This window comes from Phyllobates terribilis, unplaced genomic scaffold, assembly GCF_046119375.1.
Source record: "Phyllobates terribilis strain yellow unplaced genomic scaffold, ASM4611937v1 Scaffold_10__3_contigs__length_209671492, whole genome shotgun sequence".
Classification (NCBI taxonomy): domain Eukaryota; kingdom Metazoa; phylum Chordata; class Amphibia; order Anura; family Dendrobatidae; genus Phyllobates; species Phyllobates terribilis.
The window spans coordinates 148410616-148422709 of record NW_027362770.1 but is presented as its reverse complement, the minus strand read 5'-3'; the positions used below and the strand labels follow the sequence as shown (position 1 = coordinate 148422709).

General features: G+C 42.8%; 1 pseudogene; it reads right to left on the bottom strand.

Annotated features, from left to right (window-relative positions):
- Nucleotides 1-403: 403 nt before the first annotated feature.
- Nucleotides 404-12094, bottom strand: part of LOC141164059 (DNA-directed RNA polymerase III subunit RPC2-like) — a 338189-nt pseudogene continuing 326498 nt past the window's right edge.

Here is a 12094-nt window from a genome sequence, read left to right as displayed (position 1 = left end):
CACATGGCGTAAGCGATACAGCGAATCAGAAGAACTGCACTACATTTTTAATTGGAGGTATTGGCTAATATTATTACACTTACTACATATTGGGATAGGATCTTGGAGAAGACACTGAATAATTTAGAAATCATCATGTCATACATCTCACTCTATCATAGAAAAAACATAAATGCCTTAAAACAGGCCTGGTTGCCCATAACAACCAATCAGAACTCAGCTTTCATTTCACAAATAGCTCTGGAAAAATGAAGGCTGTGCAGTGATTGGTTGCTATGGACAACAAGGCCTCTGCTCTAGTTTTGACAAATGAAGCCTAGATAGATTATTTCTAGAGCCCCTATAATTGGGAAAAATTAAAAAAAAAGAGCCAAGACGGGAGAGGTTTATATTTTTTATTGAAGTTTGGCAGTGATTATGATCATAAATCTATGATCATAAATAAATCAAAATAACATCTCACATCAATGTTCTCTGAACATTTATAATTTTACATATAACACAGAACTTTATGAGATGCACTTCTCTTACATACTGAAATCCAAATATTCGTCATCCTGTACCTGTGGCACAAAGCCAGTCCTACATGAATAAATCAGTGCCTGCCGCACACCGGCTCAGCCGTCATCCTCACGTCTCACCGTTTTATGCATTTTTAACAAGAAGCCCGAGGTCTGTAGGATAATGGTCACTCGTTGTATCTTGACAGCTTTAGCCTGGGTATGATATTCATCGACTGTAGTTCTTGGAACAAGAGTTTGCAGGCATAGGGGATCCTTAGAGAAGATACGTGGCAGGAGGACTTACAGTAATGGCACCTGATGAGATATATACACAGTGATCAGGAAACAAGTCACAAAAATCAGTGATGAGGAATGTGTGATTGAGGTTGGAGGGGGATAACGATGGCGGAGTCGGGTAACAGTAATTGGCATGGCTCGCTTGTGTTGACCGCACACTGACACATATATGGCCGCCCTCACAGACTGCCGACACCAGACTATCCCTCAAGGACATCACCATAATTATTAAATTGGTGGTAATAGTGATATTGATATGAGTGGTGAGAGTGACTGGTGAGTAATTTGCACACTAATGCCTCTTGGACCGACAGCTCTCTCCCGATTCCCCATACACAGGAAAGCCAAGCTGGCCGAGCGCTCCTGTGCTCTCAGAGAGAGCCGCCGCCAGACATCTCAGTCGATGGCTTCTCTCTTCAATAACAAAAGGATTGGCAGTCCCAAATCAGACATGCCAGATCCTTCTGTCCCCCCAACTTCAATCGGGGGACAGTCAGGAGGCCTCTATACACAATAGTCTAATGTGTATCGAGTACTTTAGTGATCACTGGCGTGTGTGATTGTTACGGTGGCCGGAGCCCACGGCGGCGGCGGCCAGGGCACCCGGCGGCGGCAGCCAGGGCACCCGGCAGCAGCTGCGGCCAAAACTATGGTGGCTTCAGTGGTACCTAGAGTAACAATAGCTGTAGTAGTAGAGAGCACTTGGAGGTGAGAATAACAATGGGGGGGATAATTAGAATTATGATGGGCATGACAATGATAATAATAATAGCAGAAGACATATTTACGCTCTGTATTCACAAGTTCCAACTTGGTCACCGACCACTTTCCTTAAGTTCGTAGAAATTTAACAGGCCCCACTTTTTATATGTGAACTGTACAGGAAAACAAACTCTAGATCTCCTGCATCATCTGTAGGGGTCGATAGGCTGGATTCCTCCACAACCCTCAAAGTGATGACTAGGAGGAAGGGGCTTGTGCCTAAAACATGGTCCAACGGGGTAAATACTTTCTTGCAGGACAATCTTTTTAGATACAGACACTTACCAGCCTGAATAACCAAGTAATCCACACTGTCCTCAAACATCGACCTCAAAGGCATCGCTGGAAATCATCAGCCTCTCCAGTAGCAGCATACTGGCCCCGTAACTGATTAAGCAGCCACGTTCCATTTCTCCAAGGTGCAATCCACCATCACGGGATCGCCCTTCAGTAGGCTGCCTGGGTAAACGGCAGAAAACTGTAATCAGAGGTGTACTTTACAGAGACATTGCACAGTGTGAGTATATGCGAATTCTATATCTGTGCAATTAATGTGCTACACTATTCACTGATATCACTCACGCTCGTACTGATGACAATGATGTTCTCCCGAATGTCACTAGCAACACTCACACTGATAACACACTCATGACACTCCTTTCCACATCACTCACAATGACATGGTGTGGTCTGACAAACGTCACATAACTCGCACCCACTCCTGTAACTCCTGCTGACACGGATGTCATGCTCATGATAATATATTGGAATAGCTATTTGCACTTAGGACCCTCCGCGCACAAAAAAAAGAACTTCAGATGCACAAAGAACTTTGCACAAATATCACTAACATAATTCCTACTGTGACAACATATACATATAGTACCGACAAGATTGAGTAACGTCCCTAAGAGTATGTGCACAAAGCCTCTTTTTCAGGCGGATTCCGTCTGAAAAGGGCTCAATAAATGTTAAAAATTGTTAACAAAAGCACAGCAATGTCAAAATAACTTGCTGTACATACGTTCCTTTTGTTTAACCGCTTTAGGCTTAGAAAACCATGAAGCAATATATAGATACACATACACACATACGGTATTTTTAGGACTTTAAGGCGCACTTTTTAGCAAGAAAAAAATCTTGCTAAAAAGTGTGCGTCTCATACTCCTATGATTGAGGAGAATATAAAACTGAGGGCACGTTCACACAAAGTTTTAGTATTCCACTCCAAAATGTAAAAAATGCTTTTTACATTCGCTTCACAGTGATTTTAAATAGGAACACATTATTATGCACATTTTTTTCCACGTTTTAAAAAAAATAAAAAGGTTTCGGTGTAAAATTAACAAAAGTCACAATTTTTAGGTATTGTTTGGTAAAACAAAAAAATAATCTGTGATGGTATTTGCTTTGGAATACCTCCACTGCCATAGCCGACAGCAGCACACAGGAGACATGGTCACAGCTTTCATTGACAGCGGCTCTGTCCGGAGCCTTTTCTGCACATGTCTGGAACAGATGCTGTCAGGTCACCTCTCCCGACACGGAGGACCGTGCACTCAAATCAAGGCTGAGGGATTGGATTTCAATAAACACGCCTGTCTAGTAGAATCTGGGCAGGATCCCAAGATCAGTTATAGCAGTAATCCACTTACAAGATATGTAGCCTAATCAGTGTACAATTAATAGTCATGTCTTTTTTTTTTCTTTAATATACTTTGTGTAGCATTTTTCAGACAAATTGTAATTTTTTCTCTCACTGTTTTGAGGTACATATAAATTCTTTTGTTTTTGCAACGCAAATATTGAAAAAAATGATTTTTGGTTTAGGTTGTTTTTTTTTTTCTTACACGTATATAATAAAATATATTTTATGTGAAAAAAATTCAGATTTTTTCTTGTTGTGGAGACTTTTTACTTTATACCTTTTTTTTGCGCGTATATATATTTTTTTGATAAGCTTGTTCCCCAAAAGATCAAAGATGTGTGGAGAATTATTTTTACTGTATTGATTTTTTTTTTTTCCACTGTAACTGGGGCATTCATAGGAGAAACAGTTACAGAGGAAAAAAAGCCCCGTCCCGCCCCCTGAAGTTCCAAATGTCACGGACACAGCTGATCTGTGTCTGTAAGGACCCAGGAGCTCTGATACACCTGCGTACACCTAGCGATCATGTGATCACCAAGTCATAAACTAAGTAGTGTTCAATGAGTGCTAAGAAGCAGGTAAAGTAGAAGACAGAAGTGGTAGTAAACTGCTTCTGTCTACTTGCCAGGGTCCCCAGCTGTGTCTAACAGCCAGACACTCAACGTGCTCCTGCTAGATTACAGGAGCTTTAATCCTCTGCCAGAAATCTACAATATTGTGGATTTGAGCCCAGGGCCAAGCACTTGGTCAGTAGGAGGATACCAACATGGCCGTTGGACCAGGGTCCTGCAAATCTTTTTGCTACCTTACCTTGTGAGAACAGCTCTGGGTCCTCTTGCTCGGGCATGCATCTTATCCAACACCATGTGCTTCAGCTTCTGGTAGTACACAGGGCCAAAGTAAATATAAGCCTCCAGAGGTTCTCTATAAAAGGAGTACAAATACATACAGCAAAGTCTTCATTACAATGAAAAACATCCACCAACATTTTGAAGCCTCTATAAAAATATTTTTTTTCAATTCCTCGGTTATTCCTCCTGGAAATTTATGGCAACTGGGTGTTATGATTTGCCTTGTCAATAGAGTGTTTGTCTATATAATCTGAAAATTTTCAATCATCGGTTCACAGTGTATAGGGAGTATTTGGGTCTAGTGGTCAATTTATTAATACATTTCCAGGAGGAGCAACAGAGGAACAGCACAAATAATTGTTTAATCGCAACCAGAATCTATGGAGAAGAGGAGATTGGTATATCAGAATCTTGCCTAGTGAAGCAAATGGCAAAACTTTTGTCAAGTCTTCGGAATCTTTAAGAAAGCAGTTATTGCAAGTTCTTACCCAGTTATCCCAGATGTTACATAATCCTTTCCCAGGTAATTATAACCATATCGAATGAGGTCTTCACATACATCCTTTACTTTGCTGCCCCCAAAAGCAGTTCCATAGTGAAATCTTCCATCGAGGACCCCGGCCTTTCCGGCTAATAGTTCAATCAATTTCCCGACCTGGGTAAAGACATGCAGAGAAATGTTTCAGGGAATTCTGGGTAATAGAAATTGCCATTAACAAAAAAGTGACATCCTTCAGCTTCAGGTCCACAGCCATGTGTATCCATGCCTACACCACGTTCTCTACCCTTCTAAGAAGAAAAGGTTGGCAAATGGGAAAAAAAAGTAACATAGAATTGCCGGGTCAGACTACACAGAGGGTTTGTTTGTAGTCTGTTGCCATGGATACTCATAGAACTCTACATCAGAAGAATAAACAAAACGATAGAAGATATTTAACCAAGACCAATTACAAAGTTTCTTCATTTTTTAATTTAGACGCACTCGACCAGTAAAAAGAAATATAACCTTTACATATCCCTTATAAAAGAGAAATATAAAAAGTAATAGAGGGACAACAGTTGACAGATGCAGTTTAGAAGATGCACCAATTACATTTTTGATTATTTTTTTTTATCATTTTATAGAAGTCTTAAAATCCTAAGGGTTAAAGATCACAGCTGTGTAATAAGCACACTAAATGACATTTCTTCAGTCTGACGGTTATCTCCTAATAATTGCGATCCAGAGACCCCCGCAATCTTATACACCGTGACAAATAACATTGCTCTGGATTACTGCTCATACTTCTTACAGGGACTTGATGTCACTCCCTGATCACAAAGTCTCCAAAGTCAACGGTACTAACAGCCGGGGGTTTATTAGTTTCACGTTAACAGGATTCTGCCCCCAATAAGCAGCCTCATGGGCTTGGAAACTACCCATTGCCTGCCAGACTCTGTAGAACTTTCCTGAAAAAAATTTGGGACTTTAAAGGGGTTGTTCCATCTGTTACATTTATGGTACGGACATGTCAGAAATATCCGATAGATGCTTGGCCCTATTCGATCTTCTGTTAGAACAGTCATAAAGTTAAAAAATAATGATAAAATTCAGACAAAATGCAGTCACCAATCAGGAGAGTTTAATGAAGACACACCCACTAAATATGTTTTCATAGGGCTCCCTCTTGTGGTGGAAATATATAAAGAAAATATACAACGTCCCAATCTCTAGGTTTTGTTTTTTTTCTCAGTTGCCAGTGTCATCTGTGGTGTGTGTGAGGGGAGTCTGTGTACGGATTCATTTCAAAAGCTAGGCCAGCCCCCCCTCTCTCACAGATGCACAGACAAAGAAGGGGGCTGGCTAAGCTATTGCAATAAGTAGTCAACCAGCCATGACTAATGTATTTTCTGATGTTGGTGCATGAGCAGCTGAAAAATGCGCCAAGCTTATTGGCCTATTAGTAGAGTTGGCGTATCTTACTCTAAATTGAGATCAAAATTGTCATACCACTCACGTATTTCATATTAACTAGTTAAGGTCCAGGCCATTTCCCCCCATTTGTAACCAAGCACATTTTCGAATTTTATTGTTCATGCGGTTTTAGTGGCACTAAAAAATTCTCTCTTTTGGATATTCAAATAGTTTTTGCCTTTTTTTCAAAATATAGGGCTTAAGTTTTGTGATTTTTTTTTCTGCTAACAAGGGAAAATGCAAAGAGAAATAGGAAACGAGTGTTTTTTTTTTTTTTACAACATAAAACCAATAAAAAACCCTTTAAATTGCATTCCTCGTCTCATAGAAATTATTGTTATATATTGGACCTTTTTTTTTTTTTAGCTGGGGGCAGGGATATAAGCAGCGATTCGGATAGGCAGTGTCTTTTTTGGGGGGATATTTATACATCGGGTGAAATAAGTCTTGAACACTAAATCAATTTTCTAAGTAAATATATTTCTAAAGGTGCTATTGACAGGAAATTCTCACCAGATGTTGGTAAACTATCCAATCCACACAGGCAAAGAAATCAAATCATAGATGTCCATAAATTAAGGTATGTGTCATAATGAGAAATGACACAGGGAAAAAGTATTGAACACACTTACTGAAATTTATTACTTTGTACAAAATCCTTTGTTGGTGATGATAGCTTCAAGATGCCTCCTGTATGGAGAAACTAGTCGCAGGTATTGCTCAGGTGTGATTTGGGCCCATTCTTCCACACAAACACTCTTCAAATCCTGAAGGTCACGTGGGCTCTTTCTATAAACTCTGAGCTTTAGTTCCTTCCATAAATTTTCTATTGGATTCAGGTCCGGTGATCGGCTCGGCCATTGTAGCAGCAGCTTTATTTTCTTTGAAACCAATTGAGAGTTTCCTTGGCTGTATGTTTGGGATCATTGTCTTGCTGAATTGTCCACCCTCGTTTTCATCATCCTGGTAGATGGCAGCAGATTTTTAGCAAGAATGTCTCAGTACATTCGTCCATTTATCTTTCCTGAAATCATATGAAGTTTGCCAGTGACGTATGCTGAAAACAGCCCCACACCATGAGGTTCCCACCTCAAAACTTCACTGTTGGTATGGTGTTTTGGGGTGATATGCAGTGCCTTTTGGCTTCCAAACATGGTTTGTAGTATGGCATCCAAAAAATTCAATTTTGGTCTCATCTGACCAGACTATATTTTCCCAGTATTTCATAAGCTTGTATAAATTGTGTTGAGCAAACTTTAAACACACTTGATCATGCTTTTTGTACAGCAATTGAGTCTTGCAAGGTGAGCATGCATACAGGCCATGGAGGTTGAGGGCATTACTTATTGTTTTCTTTGAAACAATAATACCTTCCGATTCAAGGTCCTTCTGTAGCTCTCCACAGGTGATCCTTGTCTCCTGGAGAACTCTTCTGATAATTATTTTCACTCCTGTGTTCAAAATCTTGCGTGGAGCACCTGGTCGTGGCGGGTTTATGGTGAAATGATGTTCTTTCAACTTTCAGATTATGGCCTCAACAGTTCTCACTGCAACCTTCAGAAATTCTTCTGTACCAATGCCATCAGTATGTTTTCCAGCAATAAGGTTGTGAAGATCTTGAGACAGCTCACTGGTTTTACCCATCGTAAGATCTTGTGTGGCACCTTGGTAATGAAACACCTATTTATAGGCCATCTGTTGAACCAGCTGATATGTTTCACTGAGTGGTAGGATTGCTTTCTAATTACTGATAGATTTCAGCAGGTGTCATGAATTTCCATGGCTTATTGCACCTCTCTCCATGTGTTCAATAATTGATACCCTGTGTCATTTCTCATTATTACACATAACTCAATTTATGGACATCTATGATTTGATTTCTTTGCCTGTGTGGATTGGATGGGTTGTTACCAATAGCGGGTGAGAATTTCATGTCAACAGCACCTTTATAAATATATTTATTTAGAAAATTGGTTACATGTTCAATACTTATTTCACCAGCTTCATGTTTCTTGCTTTATTGATTTTCATTAAATTTACAAACTGTGTCCCCCATGAAGTCTTTAAAGACCGCTGGGGAGCATTTTAATGTATTAAAATACCGCATTTTTAAAAAATGTTACCAGAGGGTAAGGTATTAGTTGTGACTATCCTGTTTACTCCAGTGTTTTTTTGTGTGGACCAGAAGTAACTTCTCAATGTAAGCCTGTGAGACTTAGAACGAGGCTCTCAAAGACTTATATTAGGAGCTAAATTAACAGTTTGTCAGTGATTTCCCAAAAGTCTGACCTGCGGTCACAAAATGGCGGAGAAAGACCGGAGCAGCACAAGAAACAATAGAAGACGGTGAAGATTATTTTACGCCACACACGGAATATGTATTACTGATACCCAAGTTGTAGTGAAATTTAAAAAAAATGCTGGAATGGAACTTTCATACATTCTGTTGATTACCGATTTCCCCTGTAACTGGGGCTGGTATATTAGACCCAGTAAATGGAAAATTCAGTCACCTGCCTTTCTTTTTAGGACCCAGCAGCTCCTGTTTTCTTCTCATACTCAGCAATCACATGATACCTGGGTCCGGAGGAGGAAGCACTGTCAGTGGTTACAAATCTGTATACACAAGCGCTCGTTCAGCATTGAGGGCAGACATGGTAACAAACCTTGTTTGCCTTTTGTTTGGGGGGTTGTATCAAACAACAAGCTCATTGCCCCCACAGCTTCATAATGTCTTGCAAGCTACTTACTCTACCTTGACATTTTAGAATGTCAGTGCAGAGTAAAGTATGGACTGTTCAGACATTTATAGTCTGTGGGAGGTTCAAACGTAGTTAAAAAAAAATAAATCTGAATTACCTGAAGAAACAGCAGCACAATTCACATGTACACCAATTTGTACAAACTAATTTCTGCACCATTATATAAAACTGCAAGGAAAAAAAAATCCATAAGAAATATCAATACTGGAACACTTATGGTCATACGAGATGGGAAGCCATGAGGATTCATGATAATATCAGGGCAGATACCCGTTTCGCAAAATGGCATATCTTCCTGCTGAACTATTAATCCACATACACCTGCAGAAAAAAAATATAAAAAAAAATGAAAACATACATGTTACAATAAGCCCCTTTGTACCATCACTAGGCCTGATCTTTTAAACACCTATGCCTGCAATGGTGACAAGAGGGCATCCTCTACGTCTAGCAGAAGAAAAGCTTTTATCATCACAGTTGAAGATTCTTTACTGTGCAAGCAGAGAGGCAAAGGATGCTTTGCTGTACGAGTAGTGAGATTCCCTGCCACATGATATTGAAATGGTTGATTCATTAAAAAAGTTGAGGGAGGGCCTGGATGATAAAACATTACAGGTTATGGGTACTAAATTCTGTGATGGGGCGTTGATCAAGAGAACTAGTGTGATTGTCGTATGTGGAGTCGGAAAGGAATTTTCCCCCTAATATGGGGCAATTGTCATTTGCCTCATGGAGTGTTTGCCTTCCTATGGACCAACATGGTAGGGTATAGGGTGAACTCGATCGACTTTTGTCTTGTTTTAACTTTAAAACTATGAAACTATGGTCATCGAAGTTTGATTGTAGAACTAGAACCTTAAAAGGTGTTGTCCACTACTTGGAAAACCCTTTCTCAATCAATATGTTTACCCCAAGTAAAATAGCAGCTATGCTCCTCTCCGATGCCAGTGGTGTTGGAACTGGCTTCCTCTGAATGTTAGTTATGTCCAAAGGAGGGGAGAGTGAAGCAGCCACTTATTGGCTGCAGGGATCTCATGACAATGTCACGGAAGCCTCGGGAGATCCAATGCCGACACTGCTGGAACAGCTATTATTTTACATACAGATTGAGAAGGGGTTGTCCGAATAGTGGACAACCCCTTAAAAGGGTACAGATGGATGAAGCCATGATATAGACACTAAATTGTGGGTCATTTTACATGTTTAAGCGCACAGATAAATCTCTCTATTTAGAGCTGTTTGAGTATATTTCAAAGTTGCACCAAAACCTCTGCCCCATAAAATGATTCCAACGATTTTACAAATACAGTGCAAGAGTATAATGGACTAAATGGTGGCCCGATTCTAATGCATCGGGTATTCTAGAACAGTGGTCCCCAACCTTTTTTGCACCAGGGACCGGCTTGAAGCAAGATCATTTTTCCATGGCCCAGCAAGGAGGGGGTGGGGTGGGCGGGTCTTTGGTCATATGGGGGCGGGGTAATGGAGGGATTTGGAGTTTAGTGCATACTTATCATATAGTGTAGACCAGGTCCCCGCCAGGAGCTATGCCAGGAGCCCCACATAATGTGCTGTGCCAGGAGCCGCATCACTGAGGCCCCATCACGCCCTGCAGCAGGACAGGGCAGCTGTCCTGACAGCTGCTGTTCAGCTGCATTTACTTCATCCCAGGGGCGGACACAGACTGTAGTGGGCCCCTGTGCAAGAAATTTTTGGGGGCCCCCCCCGCCCTTCATAAGGCAACAAAGTTATGTAAACATAACCCCCCCATGTGCATCTCTCACCCCCCCATGTGCAGCTCACCCCCGTGCATCTCTCATCCCCCTCCGTGCATCTCTCATCCCCCTCCGTGCATCTCTCATCCACCCCCAGTGCATCTCTCATCCCCTCCGTGCATCTCTCACCCCCCCGTGCATCTCTCATCCACCCCCCGTGCATCTCTCATCCCCCCCGTGCATCTCTCACCACCCCGTGCATCTCTCATCCACCCCCCGTGCATCTCTCATCCCCCCGTGCATCTCTCACCCCCCCGTGCATCTCTCATCTCTCCCCTCCCTCCCATGTGCATCTCTCATCTCTCCCCTCCCCCCATGTGCATCTCTCATCTCTCCCCTCCCCCCATGTGCATCTCTCATCTCTCCCCTCCCCCCATGTGGATCTCTCATCTCTCCCTTCCCCCATGTGCATCTCTCATCTCTCCCCTCCCCCCCATGTGGATCTCTCATCTCTCCCCTCCCCCATGTGCATCTCTCATCTCTCCCCTCCCCCCATGTGGATCTCTCATCTCTCCCCTCCCCCATGTGCATCTCTCATCTCTCCCCTCCCCCCATGTGCATCTCCCATTCCCCCCACTCCTAGTTAATTGTATTTAAAAAAAAATAAAACTTGTTATACTTACCCCCATGCGATCCTTGCAGAATCCTGGCGCTCGTCCAAATCGCTGACACCAGGTTCTCCTGACTTCCGGCCATGTGACGGCGCCGTCACATGACCGGAAGTCAGGGGAATCATGAAGGTGCTGCCGCAGCAGCGCAGCGCTAAGATGTCCTGGACCCGGCGCTTAGCATGCGGCCGGGGGCCCCATGAGGAGAGAGACGCACAAGAGGGGGGCTCCGAGGGGGCTCCTACCGGCCGGGCCCCATACTGGAGTCAGGGCAGTCATGCCCTGATGGCGGCCCTGCTGGAGGCTGGAGGGGCCCCCTCTCCCCGCGGACCGGCTGAAAAACCCCAACGGCCCGGTCCTGGTCCGCGGACCGGCGGTTGGGGACCTCTGTTCTAGAATATGCATGCGGCCGACCAGGCGCGACTAAGCAGCGAATCAGTGTTTAAATGCGTTGTGCACTACTTTTAATTAACTTCACAATGTATCCCCTCGGTGCCCCTAATGAATTTTGTCATTACGTCATGTTGTCAATCTTGCTTGTGACAACATCGCTGACGACGCACAGCCAGCACGTAATTCTCCCGCCTGCAGCCGGATCTTGCTTCCATTTACATCACGACTATTTGCGGTTGCAGCCAGGGGTCTGCTGTTTCGCGCACCACAGTGAATGACGGGCTCTGGGCGGAGTTATCCCCCCATCGTGTCACATCCAGCATCCACAGCGCGGTCTGTCAATGTGGTTTGTATGGCTCCGTCATTCCTCTAATCCTGGTTTGTATGGCCCCCTTATCTTGGATTGGACGGCTTCCTCATCTTAGCTTGTATGGCCCCCTTATCCTGGTTTGGTATGACCTATTCATTCCCCCATCTCCACAGCACAGTCAAAAAACTAAACCCTAATCCTCCCCTTGTTTCCTTTTCTCTGCTCCAGCGC